The sequence below is a fragment of the Schistocerca serialis genome, chromosome 9 (genome assembly GCF_023864345.2).
Source record: "Schistocerca serialis cubense isolate TAMUIC-IGC-003099 chromosome 9, iqSchSeri2.2, whole genome shotgun sequence".
Classification (NCBI taxonomy): Eukaryota; Metazoa; Arthropoda; class Insecta; order Orthoptera; family Acrididae; genus Schistocerca; species Schistocerca serialis.
Window position 1 is genome coordinate 39,477,233 of NC_064646.1, and position 15,805 is coordinate 39,493,037.

Consider the following 15,805-nt stretch of genomic DNA (forward strand, 5'->3'; position numbering starts at 1 on the left):
AATAATTTCTTTGATTTCATCATACATTTCTTCAATTTCTTCATCATCTGCAGAGCCAGTTAGCATATAAACTTGAACTACTGTAGTAGGCATGGGCTTCGTGTCTATCTTGGCCACAATAATGCGTTCACTATGCTGTTTGTAGCAGCTTACCCGCACTCCTATTTTTTTATTCATTATTAAATCTACTCCTGCATTACCCCTATTTGATTTTGTATTTATGACCCTGTATTCACCTGACCAAAAGTCTTGTTCCTCTTGCCACCGAACTTCACTAATTCCCACTATATCTAACTTTCACCTATCCATTTCCCTTTTTAAATTTTCTAACCTACCTGCCCAATTAAGGGATCTGACATTCCACGCTCCGATCCGTAGAACGCCAGTTTTCTTTCTCCTGATGACGAGGTCCTCTTGAGTAGTCCGTGCCTGGAGATCCGAATGGGGGACTATTTTACCTCCGGAATATTTTCCCCAAGAGGACGCCATCATTATTTAACGATACAGTAAAGCTGCATGCCCTCGGGAAAAATTACGGCTGTAGTTTCCCCTTGCTGTCACCCGTTTTCATTACCAGCACAGCAGGGCCATTTTGGTTAGTGTTACAAGGCCAAATAAGTCAATCATCCAGACTGTTGCCCCTGCAACTACTGAAGAGGCTGCTGCCCCTCTTCAGGAACCACACATTTGTCTGGCCTCTCTACAGATACCCCTCCATTGTGGTTGCACCTACGGTGCGGCCATCTTTATCGTTGAGGCACGCAAGCCTCCCCACCAATGGGAAGGTCCATGGTTCATGGGGGTAGGTACACTCCATATATGAAAAGCTAATTACTCTTCATCGATACAAAGCGGGTGGAAATTTATTTTCCTGAGAAGAAGCTAGTCGCTCATAGTAACAAACTTTTCAGGTTACTGTTGCGGAATGACAAAATTTGCCACCATTGAACGTACAAATCTTGTAAGTTTGCCCGACCTACTTTTTAGCTGGTAACAGCGTGGCGATGATACCGCCATTAGCAACAACCCACGTTCAACATTCAGCTGCTTCCATATCTTGCGGGATAGTCTTAGGTGACTCAAACTACTGTGCTAGGAATGCTTACGCCGCTGACATCATTCAGTAGAAATTGGCACTAGTTTTTATCGGCTTTCCCAAATGCTCTGCGTTTCCACACACTTGCACACTGTATGCTTTTCTTGTAAAACTAATGTTTTTTCCCCAGTGACGACGGTAAGAACTGAAGATAAACGGAAAAATGACCTGCTGCTAGGCTTTATATCTCGATTAAAAATATCTCTGGATGGAGCATTATCCACTGCGCACGTTCTTAGTATTGAGGTGCGATTGTCACCTGATTTCGGCATAGCGTCGTTTGTTTCCGATTTAGGCAAAAACCAAACTTAATTATTACATATACTTGCCCCGTTTGTACGCCATTGTTCAGCTGTAACTGCAGTTATGAACTGCTGTTCGTGCTAGGAATGCAAAGAGAAATTCGTGGAAGAAGGAAGCGCTTCTTTTTCATACAAAAGTACTACGAACTTATAACTGTAGTTTTACTATACTGGGTCGACTTAAGTTAATCTCTGACAGTTGCAGTGGGCTGGGTCTACCTCAACCAAGAGCGTAAGTATATTTTCTAAACGTCTCTATGGAAAGGCGTCAGAGATGTCACAGTTCTGTTTTCGCCTGCAGCCTTTAGCGCTTCGCAGTTGAAAGCTGGCAACAGCGCTATGGGCGGTCAGGGATCTACTTAATATCGTCTCGGCTTTTACTGTAACAGGCACTTGAAGAACATCGAAACACTGTCTACTGAAGGTAGCAATATCGTGGGATATTTTTGCGGTTGTATGACCATGTATTTACGAGACAGAAAATAAACTTAGTGTGTGAGAACGCACTGTTAGTAATTCCATTGAATATATACACAAATTGTGTGGTGTTATTCTGCAGTTATGGTCTCTAGAGGTCAGTGTGAATCATTTCTCCCGTTTTATGCAGATTTACAAACCATTGTGTTTATAATAAAGAAGTTGTAATAATGGTGGTGTCTGAGATGTGGAAATTGAGTTTGTGTATTTTTTTTTTTATTTTTACAGTCGTATTCACCAACTAGAATCACGTTAACAAGTTCAGTTCCTCTTCTTCCTTTGTTGTTGTTTCCTATTTCTGCAGTATTCCCTCATTTTCTCCCCATGAAGTCTCTTCCTTTCTTCTGTCCACATTGTTTCCGATTTTTATTTCTTCTGCTATGAAAGTCTTCCAGATTTAGTATTTTATTTTTATAACTCTTTCTTTCTGCTATTTCTGATCTTTCTAGATCTTTCCTTACTTCCGTAATCCATGCTATTGTCGATTTAATCTTCCAGAAATATAGGAATATTTGTTTTGTTAGTCTATATCCATCCATTCAGTAGAGGTGTCTGGAAAGGTTTATATTCGTTTAGCCATTACTTCAGATATTTTCTCTATATTTTTGTAGATCTCCTCATTACTTCTCATTTTCCAACCATCTGCAATTTTTATTGCACCAATTATTTTTCTAATTATCCTTTTTTCGGGTACCTCTAGTCTGTCCATCTTAAAGTTGGTCGTTAGGCATTCAGATCCACATAAGCATTCTGGTCGTACCACTTTGGTGTAGTGTTTTAGTCTTGTTTTTCTAAATATACATTTCTTGTTGTAAATATTTTTGGTCAAACTATATGCTCTTTCCATTTTGTCAGTTCTTACATCTACCGCAGATTTTTCTAGCTCATTCTGTTGTATAGTCTCTCCAAGATATTTAAATTTATCTACTCGCTCTGTTTTACCTATTTCTATGAATTTTGGCGCTTTTTTATGTTTTTCATGAATTTTGTTTTTTTCAGCTGAAATTTTGAGACCAGTTCTGTTTGCTATTTTTTCAAGGTTTATCTGAACAACTGCTTCTGTCAGGTTTTCTGAAAGCATTGCAAAATCATACACAAAAGCCAGGCAGTTAACCTTAATTCCATTTGTTTTCCTTCCCAGAGTTATGGGTTCAATTCTGTGATGTTTTTAGCTCCGAATTAATATTTAAATTTCTTTAAGGACGAATCAAGGTTAAAACTACGGTACCAGAAAACAGAAACAGAGAAATTTCGTCCTTAAAATTACTTTAATATGTGCTCAAAGCACTTCAGAGAAGAACGTTTCGATTTGGAGACGCTTGTAGAAGTGGGGATAAAGGCTGATCCCTTGAAGAAACCAAATGCGATTCGCGTCCGTTTGTGTGTGTGTGTGTGTGTGTGTTTGTGTGTGTGTGTGTGTGTGTGTGTATGTGTGTGTGTGTGTGTGTGCACTGAATGCGAATTGTAGTTTTGAGGAACAGAATGTTGGTATATAAGACACCAACACGAGTGTCATTCCCATATTCTCTCATTTGTTGCTGCCTCTTAGTTATTTCACTTTGCAAGCTACACCCCAGAAGTGAAATAACATTTTCAAGCTACAATTTTATTGTAAGCAATTCGTGCAAACTTCATTTCTGTGTCAGAGTGTCTATAATATGAGAGTTAAATGTACTTTTCGAAGTTAGTTGATTTTCTAGTATATTACCTCAAGTAAATTTGGAAATTTGTCGTAAAGTCTTATGGGACCAAACTGCTGAGGTCATCAGTCCCTAAGCTTAAACATTACGTAACCTAACTGAAACTAACTAACGCTAAGGACGAGACACACACACCCGTGCCCAATGGAGGACTCCAACCTGCGGCGGAGGGAGCCGCGCAGACCATGACAAGATGCCCTAAACCGAATGGCTACCCCGCGTGACCCCTCAAATCTTTGTATTTTTCATCTGATACTAATTTTATTCTGGTGTAGTGGATACTTGTGGATTGAATGAGCGATAAATACGTTAGAATGTTAACCGACAGTGTGTGCTTGCCTTGACAGAAAAATAAATATAGAAAAATCGGAAAAAATAATCGACCCGAGTTCGGTATGAATAGTTAATTTGTTCCAGATCAGCTCCAAATTCAAAGTTTTCTGGCCCACTTGTAGTGGCGCTGATAGACTATGAAGTTGACTTCGCAAAGCCATCGCGGAATAATTTATTAGGATGGAGATTTGGCAATACTACCAGGTGCAGCAGAAAACCTCAAGACCAACAGGTACAATCGATATCTTTTTCTCATAACAAAACATAGCAGCTTTTGAGCTGTGATTCTTGTCGCAAATAAGCGAAATGACCATGTGTTTCACGCTTCAAGGGTTTAAGCCAAGCTCTTTCCAGATATCCATTGGAAACTGATAACATGTCTATAAAAGATAAATAAAAACCTACATTACTTTTAAATGATATATGTTTGCACTAGCGTTGTAATGACGTTCGAATTCTGCAAGACATTCTATAAGCAAACTGTGCCGTTCCTATACACGCGATCTGGGGAGTGATGGGCTTACGTCATGGTCAAAACTTCTGTTCTGTGTATCCGAATGCTCACTCCAGAGACATACCCAATTTGTGACTTTATGTCAATGACCTCTTATATTATTCGAATGTGCTACATCCCTGCAGATTCTTGTCATCTGCATCTCCCGCCATGTTGTTTTTTAGGTAACCGTCACATAATCAGAACAATTCCTTACTTCACGCAAACTAAGAATTTTGCACCCTCTCTAGTGGTTTGTTCTTGCAAATGGTACACGGAAAAATATTAGTTTATTACACTAAAATTGTGGAAGTGTATTTACTGTGTACGGCAGCAGAAAATGGACAACATTTACATAAGTATTCTTGAAATACAGTATCTGTCACACTGTACATGAGTCTCTGCTGTCAAAACAAATCCATGTAGAACTCAAAAATGATATTTATTTTCTGAAAACTCGACACTTTGTGTTGCGCAAATAGGAAGATATTGTCATGTTTGCAGTACCTGTCTACGATAATACGAGGGCTATTTGGGAAGCAAAGAACGATTGGTCACAAAATGGAAACCACAGTGTAAATCCGATAAAGGTTTTGCACGTATGTGTTGGGCAGTGTCTCCAGTATGCCCGTAGATAACGTCACGTCTCTCTTCTCACTTCTGAGGAGGCAGAGAGCGCGTAACGATGCCTAGAACAACAGTGTCTCCCGCCAAGTATGGGCGCCTACCGAGGGATTTCGCCTGATTTCAAGCAACCCACATAACATATCTGTCATGCATTTCCTCCTTCATGACAGTTCTCGGCCGCACCTGCAGGAGTTATGGGATCACTCCCGCACCGTTTTCGATGGTAAGTGTTTGATCACCCACTACACAGCCTGGACTTGGCTCCCCTCGAGTTTCATCTCTAACAGCTGTCTCTGAAGACATTTTCGCATTGACAACGAATTGCAGATCAGTGCAGAGAATTGGCGGAAAGCACAGACGGCAGCCTTCTGTGACGAGGGTGTTGGAAAGTTGGTACAACACTACGACAAAAGGCTAAGTCGGAGAGGCAACTACGTAGATAAGAAGCTGGAAAGCGTAGCTAACTGTTGAAAATAAAACAATATTGGGTTTCACTGTGGTTTCCATCTCATGACTGATCGTTCCTTACTTTTGGAATAGGCCTCGCAAACTGCAATACTGTATATGAGGGGGAGTTGGAAAATAAGTTTTCCCTGTCGACTGTGTTGAGAGTTATGTGTGAAAGGAAAAAAAAGAGACTGACACAGTAAAGATGAGACATATCTTCGTTTTTCTATATAATTTCCAAGTACATTGAGACATTTGTCGTACCGCTTTATAAGCTTCAAAAAGCCGTCCAGGAAAAAAAATCATGGCGTTGCATACGGAAGAAGTGTTGAACAGCTTGTTTGACGTCAGCATTGCTGCCAAAGCGCCTTCCGCCGAGAGTCTTCTTCATAGCAGGAAATAGATGGAAGTCACCTGGTGCGAGATCTGGACTGTAAGGCGGATGGTGTAGGTGCTCCCAACCAAGGGTTGCAATATGGTTTTGGGTTGCCATCGCCGTGTGAGGTCTCGCATTGTCATCCAACAGCAGAACGTCAGATCTGAAAAGGCCAGGCCTCTTTTCCCGAATCACCTCTTTCAATTTCGACAGAGTAGCAGAGTCCCACAGTACTGGGAAGCATTGATGGTTGCATCATCCAAAAAGCAAGCAGCAAAACTCCTTTGGCGTTCCAGAAAACTGTGAGTAGCACTTTACCTGGAGATGGAGTGCTTTTGAACTTCTTTCGGACAGGTAATGAAGGATGTTTCCACTCCATGAATGCGGCCTTCGATTCGAGCGTGTAATGGTGGACCCACGTTTCATCCCCTGTCACAATCCGAAACAGGTCATTGCCAGATACATGGTAACGCACGAGCTGTTCCAGGCTGAACGCCATGCGTTGTTCCATGTGTGTCAGGGTCACTAGGGGGGGAGGGGGCACCCATCGTGCTGACACCTTCCTGTGTCGCAGAATGTCGTGGATGCTCTTGTGAGCCCGCTCATGTCCGATTCCAAGTTCTGCCGCTACTCCATCGATGGTGATACGCCGGTTCGCTTTAATCATGTCATCCACCTTCCTGACATTTGCATCTGTAGTGGCCGTGCGCGTCCGTCCAGGTCTCGGTATGTCCTGCACTTGCTGACGTCCATCACTGAATTGCTGACACCATCCCCGCACCTTTTTGTGTCGACATAACACTTGACCCATACCCCTCAACAAGGCGGTTATGAATTTCTGTGCCTGGTACTCCACGTGCCCATTCACAGCGGATAACAGCTCTTACTTGCGCCTTTGACCACGACTGCAAAACGCACCTTCTCTCCACAGCTCCGGGAAAAGACCGAGCGGCTGGCCTCCGCTTTGCGCAGCCACTGCGACAGCACCATCTGCTTGATCGCGGTCGACCTTTACCCAGTGGTGTGTCGGTGTCTTGCATGTGTGCGTTCACCTGCCGTGTCGTCTTTCGCCCATATCACACAACTCTCCCCACTCTCCCTCGTACATGCTAATAGGCAACGAACCCTTCACTTCAGATACAAAGAATATAAATATATATTTCGCTTTAGATTTAGAAGCATATCTTAAAATGACTTTCATCTTAAGAACCACTTGTTTAGTTCATTCACAGGTTGTGTCGTTAATATAGGTATGTTTGAAGAAACTATATTGCCGGCCGTGGTGGCCAAGCAGTTAACGGCGCTACAGTCTGGAACCGCGCGGCCGCTACGGTCGCAGGTTCGAATCCTGCCTCGGGCATGGATGTGTGTGATGTCCTTAGGTTAGTTAGGTTTAAGTAGTTCTAAGTTCTAGGGGACTAATGACCTTAGAAGTTAAGTCCCATAGTGCTCAGAGCCATTTGAACCATTTTTAGAAACGATATTAACTTACTTTGAAAGGCGACTGCGTTATTTGGGACACTTCAGTTTCGAATTACTCGTAATTAAAGATATGGGCGCAATGAGACAGGGTTGTTTGACGTGTTCCGAGTGCAATAGTTTGGCCTGTATACGTTGCAGGACGCTGAAACATCGTAGGTATGTTCATTATTTCGTGCGCTCGTGAAGCACGGTGAAAAACTTAATACTTCCATTTTGTATCATCAGGTGGAAGTATGGCACTGTAAGGAGCCAGAATGTGATGTAGGTACAGGAAAATGGGAGGAACGATAAGAAACATGTTAACGGTGTTTCTGGTACGTTTGTTAGGATATCATCGCAAGTTACAGCAAGTGTTCAATTTGGTCTACCATTTGAACATCATGCTGCCTCTGCAACGTGGCACAGTGGACAACTGCTCGCAGCGAATCCGGTGTAATCAGAGCGATGTCTCATTGCATGTCATCCTTCAAATCAGGAACAGTTCAGATACCCCCACAATCAGAAGTCACATATATTTATGTCGGGGAGTCTAGAAGCCCCCACATGTTGCAATTGCCTAGAGATGCTGGAGTCGTTACCAAAATTTTTTCGAAGGAAATCTTTCACCTAGCAAGCGACAAGTGGTGTTGTCCCATCCTGCATAAAAATAGTGGCGTGGACACAGTTGCGTTCTTGCAAAGCTGGAATCACGTGTTGCAGAAGGAGGTCCTTATAACGTGCATATGTCACTGGACACCTAACTCGAAGAAAAACGAACCGAGAACGAAGGAGCTTGTGAAACCTCAAGACACAGTGTGTTCCTGCACAACATGTGCACCTGTATACTGTGAAAAGCATTTCGTTCTATGAACACGAATTAAATGAGGGACTTGAGAAAAATATCACACAGAGCGACCATACGCTGTGTGTGTCAGCTAGGGCTGCATTATCAGCAGAAGTGAACTGTAGAGTAATAGTGACGAATACCGTCTCGAGAAACAGTTCACGACCCTTGGCGCCGATGCTGTCGTCCGACACACAAACTGTTTCCCTTCTATTTGGATAACTAGGGCGTTACGTCCGTTACGTAATGGCATCCAGCTGATGGCGCTGTGATGAGTGGGGGAAATGAAAAGAGAGAGGAAGTAGGTCGCCCTGGTATCCTCACCGCCACACAGTCCCTTGTTTGTGATCAGCTAAGCGCGGCCGAGCTGACGCAATGCATCACTGCCAACCGTTCCTCTACCAGCAGTCGATTACTGCGCCGCGAGCAGACCACTCGTCCTTCGTGCAGTGCCGAGAAAGGTACCGGGTTGGCAGTCCTGCCGTTGTGCCAAACGGGGGTCGCGCCCGCCGCCAGCCGAAACGTGGCGGTACCAACAGCTCTGCTTCTCAGAGTGAGTCAGAGACTGTGCCGCTTGCGGTCCAGCTGCGCAGCGCGCTGAGCGATGTGAGTTGGCAGCACTGCGTAGTTGCATATTCGCTGTGCAACGACCTACACATACGCGATTGGGAGAAGAGTGACAACTTTGCGCTATCACTCAGACGCGCCGGCGCAGGGCGTAATCAGGGTAGAAACCTCGAGTCAAAATTTAGTTTAAACAGAAAAACAAAACCGCGCGCAACTGTTGTGGATTGCCAGTTCATGTGATTGCAGGTAGGGGTCTGCGTGTTGCAGCTCCCTCACTCAATTGATCAATACACAACGAGCGTCTATCCCAGAGGACGATAACACAGCGAAGATAGGCGTATCGCGACGCCCGTTTCAACCAGTGGAATTCAGTTACAAGTGTGCGGTGTGATTTACCGTAGGGATAAGGCGCCGCATTGCCCTAGCTGGAAGCATTCCACGATACCACCAGCCGTTTCAAGCGACCGGTTGTTAACGCACGGCGAAACTCATTGCTTCAGTGGTAACTCCACACAACTACGTTTCCTGACAATGCGCAAGCTGTGCGACGGGCTGTGGCCACAGTGGCATCGATATCGCTGGATCCCGCCGACCACCGACATCGGCCAAAGACGGCCGATCTTTCCAGATCAGTGCGCCACTACGAGCGATGTCGTAGCCGATCTCGTCGTCCGCATGTGCAGACTTCGGACGCCAATCGGTGAAATTCAAATCAGTTCATTTTCTTCGGGCAAGATGACGGAATGCGTGCTGTGAGAAACTGAGTTTAGTCCAAGAAAGGGTGAGTCTGTGGCGTACTGAGGATTATCGGCTGTTCAAATAAGTTACGGGTTTGCTGCCGGGTGACGCCGTCGACCACCGCCGATATTTCGACAGGAGCACACCCTGCCATTCTCAAGGCACAACTGCAAGGAGGAAGCAACGGCAAAGGAATTTAATACCTCAGTTCACAGAGGAGAAACAAGGAAGATACCACACACACGACAAGTAACCACAGAGTCAACACACAACCAAAGATAACCAACATCAGAAATATCGATAGTTACCATTAATCAACAGGTGAGGTAGCACTAATTCTGTCCCTCTGTTTTCTGATCAGAGACAGAGCCAGATTCCAAGCAGCATTTCAACAAAATGCACCATCTCTGTTTATAACGTTGCTTGATAGTTTCATTTCAACAGCTTCCTTAATGACACTATCCCAATAGCTGGACGTGCAAGCCAGAATCTCCGTGATGTTGTATTCCATAGGATGACCGGTGTCAAGGCAATGTTCTGCAATAGCGGATATGATCGGCTGTTATATGCGTGTGTGATGCTTATGTTCAATACAACGGAATACAACAATACAGAGATTCTGACTTGCACATCCAGCTCTTGGGATAGTGTTATTAAGGAAGCTGTTCAAGTCAAACTATCAAGCAACCTTATAAACAGAGATGGTGGATTTTGTTGAAATGCTGCTTGGAATCCGGCTCTGTCTCTCATCAAGAAACAGAGGGACAGAATTAGTTCTGCCTCATCTGCTGATTATTAGTCACTATCGATATTTCTGATGTTGGTTATCTTTGTTTGTGTTGACACTTGTCCTGTGTGTGATATCTTCCTCGTTTCTCCTCTGTGAACCGAGGTATTAAATTTGCTTGCACATTTCTTCCTCCTTGCATTTGTGCCTTGACAATGGCAGGGTGTGGTCCTGTCGAAATATCGGCGGTGGTCGACGACGTCACCCGGCAGCAAACCCCTGAGTTATTTGAACATCAATTCGCTGGTAAAAGTTAAGGTCTCACATCATAATCGGCGTTTAGTTCGGAATCTATGGACTGAAATAACAGGTTTATAGGAAACCGGAACTAGGTAAAATCTTCATCGGAAATTTTAAGCATAAACCATAATCTCAAAAAATAATTTGTTCAAGTCAGTACGGTGGCGTTCTTACGCTTATTGTTATGGTAGTGGATGCTTTTGGTTTGTGGTAGAAAGGCATTAGGTCTCTACAACTTAATCAATAAATTTTTTCTAGGTTTGTGACCGTATTTTCAGTACGTAAAACTAGCGATTTTTCTGTCACTGTTGCAAGTGACCTTCTTCTATGTGTTTTATTTTTTATTGCTGAATGAGAAAACTTCGTTTCTTACATACCTGCAGACGTGGCTGTTATCTAATTCTAGTAGGTTCTTAAAGATGAAGGGGAGGGCAGTAGAAGTTCGTTATTGGTGTTTTTATTATTTCTCTTCATTGGTGGAAACCCGACCTTTTGATTGGTGTTTGCATTACTACTCGTGAGTGGTGGAAATCGGCGAATGGAAGGCCAGAGGCGGCAGCTGTGACGCGGCGTTGTTTTCCTGCTTTCTAGCGCCGGCCGAGGCGTGCCAGTACTCTTATGTACCTGCGGTATATATTTCGTAAACCACATCAAATACTGATGAACCGATTCCACACACCGAACGTGAGGAGAGGGGCTAGTGTAATTGTTTAATACAAATCATACAAAAATGCACGGAAGTATGTTTCTTAACACAAACCTACGTTTTTTTAAATGGAACCACGTTAGTTTTGTTAGCGCATCTGAACATATAAACAAATACGTAATCAGTGCCGTTTGTTGCATTGTAAAATGTTAATTACATCCGGAGATATTGAAACCTCCGGCGTTCAGTTGCGTGTTGTAACAAACACGGGCCACGGTCGGCGAGCAGCATCTGCAGGGACATGTTTACGATGACGACCGTGTTTACGACTGTGGCTGTAGTGCACTGTTGTGGTTTGGTCTAGCTGTCGTAGTGTGCGCATGTAGCGCTTGCTGCTATTGTTATTCTGCATTCGTCGCCGCACGCAGACCAACTGTAGTACACAGTGTTACCAGACGTCTGTGATAGTGTAGTGTTGTAGGAACTGTGACCATGGTGTATTCGATCTCTGAAAAGGCGGAGATGATACTCATCTATGGCGAGTGTCGACGAAATGCAGCTGAAGCCCGCGGGGTGTATGCAGAACGGTACCCGGACAGAGAGCATGCAACGTGCCGCACATTGCAAAACATCTACCGCGAACTGTATGCAACAGGTATGGTCGTAGCACGCAAACGGGTCCGTAACAGGCCCGTCACAGGAGAAGCGGGTGCAGTTGGTGTATTAGCTGCTGTTGCCATGAACCCACACATGAGAACACGGGACATTGCGAGAGACGGTGGACTGAGTCAAAGGGACTGAGTCAAAGTAGTGTCATGCGCATACTGCATCGTCACCGCTTTCACCCGTTTCATGTGTCGCTACATCAGCAATTACATGGTGATGACTTTAATCATCGAGTGCAATTCTGTCAATGGGCATTAACAGAGAATGCGTTGCAGTTCTACCTGTTTACCGATGAAGCGGGTTTCACAAACCACGGGACAGTGAATCTACGGAACATGCATTACTGGTCCATGGACAATCCTCGCTGGCTCAGAGAGGTAGAGCAACAGCGACCGTGGACTGTAAATGTATGGTGTGGAATCATTGGCGACCACCTCATTGGTCCTCACTTCATTGCAGGGGTCTTAACAGCTGCAACATACATTGCGTTTCTACAGAATGATCAGCCAACGTTGCTCGAAAATGTCCCACTGAAAACGCGTCGACGTATGTGGTATCAGCATGATGGTGCACCTGGACATTCCGCAAATAACACTAGGCTGACCCTTGACAGGATGTTCGACGGGCGTTTAATAGGACGTGGAGGACGCATAAATTGGCCATCCCGTTCTCCTGATCTTACACCTCTGGACTTCTTTCTGTGGGGTACGTTAAAGGACAATGTGTACCGTTGTGTGCCTACCACCCCAGAGGACATGCCGCGCGACTGCTACGGTCGCAGGTTCGAATCCTGCCTCGGGCATGGATATGTGTGATGTCCTTAGGTTAGTTAGGTTTAAATAGTTCTAAGTTCTAGGGGACTGATGACCACAGCTGTTAAGTCCCATAGTGCTCAGAGCCATTTGAACCATTTTGAACCAGAGGATATGAAACAACGTATTGTGGCAGCCTGCGGCGACATTACACCAGATGTACTGCGGCGTGTACGACATTCATTACGCCAGAGATTGCAATTGTGTGCAGCAAATGATGGCCACCACATTGAACATCAATTGGCCTGACATGTCGGGACACACTCAATTCTATTCCGTAATTGAAAACGGAAACCATGTGTGTACGTGTATCTCACCCCTCATGGTCATGTACATTTGCGTCAGTGAAAAAGACCAATAAAAAGGTGTTAGCATGTGGACGTATTATGCTGTTCCAGTCTCTTCTGTACCTTTGGATCCCTACGTAATTCGGTGCTCTCTGATACACACGATCGAACAGCGGAGGAGTGGTACTCAAGCGTCAAATTTAGGTTACAATATCTCCGGATGTAATTAACATTTTACAATGCAACAAACGGCACTGATTACATATTTGTTTATATGTTCAGATGTGCTAACAAAACTAACGGGTTTCCATTTAAAAAAACGTAGGTTTGTGTTAAAAAACATACTTCCGTGCATTTTTTAATGGTTTGTATTAACCAATTACACTAGCCCCTCTCCTCACGTTCGGTCTGTAGAATCGATTCGTCAGTATTTGACGTGGTTTACGAAATATATAGCGGTAATGTTAGGTGACTCACCCTGTATATTCGTGCGCTTCTTCAGTGGAAATTTGTGGTAAGGTAAGTGCTGAGGTCATCGGTACCTAGTCCTACCCACTACTTAATCAAACCGTGACAAGGCGCCCTAAACAGGGCGACTACCCCGCGCGGTCGCTTCTTCAGTGCTACTCCCTGATATCTTCCTTTTAGATTGTTGGTTGTGTGTGTCAATATGCAGTCATACATCGTGGGTTTAAGATGTTTCCATTTCTAGCTACTCTGCTAACTGAACTTGCTCTGTGACTGTTTCTGTGATTTGCCTCCATCTAGGAAGTAGTGAGAATGGTTTTTGCACTTTGGCAACCCACGCTCCCACTTGAGTCTGGAGCGTCATGTGGCTCATGATTTGGTGTTTTAAGACTGCTTGTGTTACGTGCTCTGTTAGCCTTAGCTATGCGGCTAGACGGATTCTCAGCAGTTTCTGCTGGAGCCGTTTTCCTGTTATCAGTGTCAGTTCGTTTCTCTACAAGCAGCTTGCTGGTGACGGTGGCTACTCGTTTGAAACACTGCTTCCTTGACTGTGCTGTGATAAACGCATTGCATTAGTGGGGTCACGAAAAGCGTCCTCATTGTTTCCAGCTGGGACGATATTGTCTACATCTGAACCTACCTAGGTATGGTTTTCGCAACCAGATCATAAAATGGAGGCTGACGTTTCGTAACATTACTTTCCGTAGGATATTTTCATCTTGGCCAGTCCTGTTAACATGGTCGGGTTGATCCCATATGAAACTCGCTGGGAGTTGTCCCAAATACGTTACACAGGCCTGATAGCCCTCTACGTTTATCACTAATGGCATTGGCTTTTTACCTCGATTTTCACTCATTGTATACCATTGTGAACGGGGAAAACAGTAGACAGCCCATACTGCGTTTCGAATGACACGAATGTCACCATAAGGTTGTAATTTTTGTCTTATAACATCGTTTGTCACTTCGATTGGTAGTACATTTAACACACTCATATTATTCAAATTGGCTTCTACCGCACTGACAAAAAACTTGGCCGTATGTCCGCAAGTTAGTACCATTTCAGAATTTTCTGAGCAGTCCCGAACAACTCGTTCGTAAATTAGGTTAGAAAATTTTTTAAAATAAATCATAGACTCGGTACTATTGAATTGTATACTTAATCTCTAGTAAGTCTGAGATAGATAGTTACATGTTGCTGGATTTCAGAGAGTACTGGCTGCTTGTTGTCCTTCGAAAATTCACATTTTACGGCATTGTTTCTGGCGTTTGTTGCCACTGCAACTGTACGTTAACTTTACATTATTGAAATACTGAAGATACACGTAAACAATACTTGTCACGCATGATCACGAACGCAAAACATTCACGAAACGAACACACTCAAGAACCTCATAGTATCGGGAAGTAAAGAACAGATACATGCTTGCGTGACTGTCCGCTGTGACTGCCAAAAGCAGACTGTGCCTTTAGGTGCAACCACAATAGAGAGGTATCTGCTGAAGGCTAGACAAACTTGTACTTTCTCATAAGGGCATCAACCTTTTCAGTAGTGTCAAGGGGAACAGTCCGGATGATTGACTGATCTGGTCTTGTCGCATCAGCCAACATGGCCTTCATATATAAATGCTGTATGGCATTTTTGACTGGGTAACCCACGGGTGTTCGTCGTTGGCGTGAAATGGCACCTTTCCATATCGATATGTGACATATGTCGTATGTGTTTTTGTGGAATGTAAGTGTAATGGATAGGTGTATAGGATAGTGTTATGTTTGTGTTTGATGATGACGGTGATGAGAGAAGGGAGAGGTGGTAACACCTTGTTCTTGAACAGTATCAAGGGCGGCCGCTCAGCTTAATGTCCCCATACGAAGGGGGGATCACCAAAAACTGTGTCACATGATCTCGCTTCGTGACACCCTGTGGAGAGGTATCGAGTTAAAATCAACGGGGATGTTCCGAATTTAAGTTTCGTCATCATTATTGAAAGAGAAGATGGTACAACAGATGACACAAACAAACGGCATACGAATCCACACCCTTTGCTGGTTCAATGACGGAAGCGGCGTCAGTGGAGAAGTGCATCAGTGCTCAGACCCCAGAGAGGAGAGAGCTTCAGCGGACGTGTACTGACGACATGGTCGCCAGTCGAAGGGCATGCTGTTATCCGGTGTGACCGGGCGCGTGGGACAAGTGTGTCCGTCATCCACGAACGCCTACAGACCGTGTGCAGTGTGGAGACCACATCTCGTCAAATAGTTGATCGCTGGTGTTGCCCTTTCATCTGTCCCCTGTGTTGAAAGCCGCACTCTCAGAATGTCACTTCGAAACCAGTGCTGAGGTGCAGCAGGCTGCGCCAGTTGTGCGTGTTTAAGAAGCGGTGGAAATGCGACTTGTACGAAACCTGGCATATAAAGACGACGAATTTCGCCTTAGC

At 44.3% G+C, this 15,805-nt stretch overlaps 1 protein-coding gene across 1 annotated transcript in view; it reads left to right on the forward strand.

The window, feature by feature from the left end:
• The first annotated feature begins 8,725 nt into the window (after positions 1 to 8,725).
• LOC126419831 (UDP-glycosyltransferase UGT5-like) overlaps positions 8,726 to 15,805 on the forward strand; it is a 71,841-nt gene continuing 64,761 nt past the window's right edge. Inside the window, exon 1 of the mRNA XM_050087063.1 lies at positions 8,726 to 8,762. The gene's annotated coding sequence lies outside the window, so the exon portion shown is untranslated. The remainder of the gene's footprint in view (positions 8,763 to 15,805) is intronic.